Source organism: Diceros bicornis, chromosome 28 (genome assembly GCF_020826845.1).
Source record: "Diceros bicornis minor isolate mBicDic1 chromosome 28, mDicBic1.mat.cur, whole genome shotgun sequence".
Taxonomy (NCBI): Eukaryota; Metazoa; Chordata; class Mammalia; order Perissodactyla; family Rhinocerotidae; genus Diceros; species Diceros bicornis.
Window position 1 is genome coordinate 30909132 of NC_080767.1, and position 1620 is coordinate 30910751.

The 1620-nt window shown below is 43.6% G+C and overlaps 1 pseudogene; it reads left to right on the forward strand.

Moving 5' to 3' along the window:
* Window positions 1-306: 306 nt before the first annotated feature.
* LOC131393320 (olfactory receptor 1J4-like) lies at window positions 307-1266 on the forward strand (annotated as a pseudogene).
* The last annotated feature ends 354 nt before the right edge of the window (window positions 1267-1620 follow it).

The window sequence follows — 1620 nt, forward strand, 5'->3', positions numbered from 1 at the left end:
TACTCCTTAGAACGTGATCTCCTTGAAGGAAAGGCCTTTCTCTGTTTTGTTTTCTCCAGGAAAGAGTATGGTGTCTGACACATTGTTAAATTAATAAATAAATTTCTCTTGGTTTACACTCAATGAATTTTCTTGGCCATTGGAGCTCTGATGTTTCCCTTCTGCTCCACTAGCGGAGGGTGGGGATTCAGGCAACAGCATGTGGGAAATACCCTGAGGAATTCCTCAGTAGAAAGTAGATACCCCTATGTGATTGCCATCATAACTATTCATCATCTGGGACGTTCTCAATATTCCTTCAACCTAAGCAGAGAGAAGAGCAGCATGAGGAGGGAGAACCAGAGCAGCGTGTCCGAGTTCCTCCTCCTGGGGCTCCCCATCCAGCCAGAGCAGCAGGGCATGTTCTTTGCCCTGTTCCTGGTCATGTACCTGACCACAGTGCTAGGGAACCAGCTCATCATCCTGCTCATCAGGCTGGACTCTCACCTCCACACCCCCATGTACTTCTTTCTCAGCCACTTGGCCCTCACTGACGTCTCTTTTTCATCTGTCACTGTGCCTAAGATGTTGATAAATATGCATACTCAGGATCAATTCATCCTCTATGTAGGGTGTGTAACACAAATGTATTTTTTCATATTTTTTGGCTGTATTGATAACCTTCTTCTTGGAGTGATGGCATATGACAGGTATGTGGCCATTTGTCACCCTCTGCACTACAGCATCATCATGAAGGAGGAGCTGCGTATACTTCTGTTGGCTGGATCCTGGCTCCTCTCTTGTGCCAGTGCCCTGTCCCACACCCTCCTCCTGGCTCAACTGTCCTTCTGTGCTGAAAACACCATCCCCCACTTCTTCTGTGACCTCGCTGCACTGCTTAAGCTCTCCTGCTCAGACACCTCCCTCAATGAGATTTTTATCTTCACTGTTGGGGGATTGGTCATTATCTTGTCATTTATTGGCATCCTGGTCTCTTATGCCCACATTGGGGCCACTATTCTGAGGTTTCCCTCAATCAAAGGGATCTGAAAAGCCTTGTCCACCTGTGGCTCTCATCTCTCTGTGGTTTTTCTATTCTATGGAACAATTGTGGTATTGTACTTTTTCCCATCATCAAGCAACTCCAATGATAAAGACATAATTGCTTCAGTGATGTACACAGTGGTCACCCCCTTGCTGAACCCTTTCATCTATAGTCTGAGGAACAGAGACATGAAAGGGGCCCTGGGGAAACTTCTCAGAAGGGAGATCTTTTTCTCTAAGTGACAGCACCCTATTCTTATTCTTATCTTATCAACTGACCCTGTCAGAGAGATCTCCTCGTTCCTTGCGCCTTACACACTCTTCTTTTAATAGTCTTTCCTATTTTAGGTCCTCTATTGTCCCTGGGAATGGAAGTGTAAAATATAATTGCAGAAACTACCTTCTCACTCTTTAAATTCTTGACTCCCAAGTTGAAGAGGATTGGAACTGTCAAGTGTGGTTGAGATGATACTTTTTAAATGCAGAGTGAATTGTACATTTGAGCACTTATTTGAGTTAGTTTTAATGTTTACAAAATTTAATTGCTTTAGAAATTAAGGTATCATAAAATAGTTGCACGATAATCTATAATTTAGT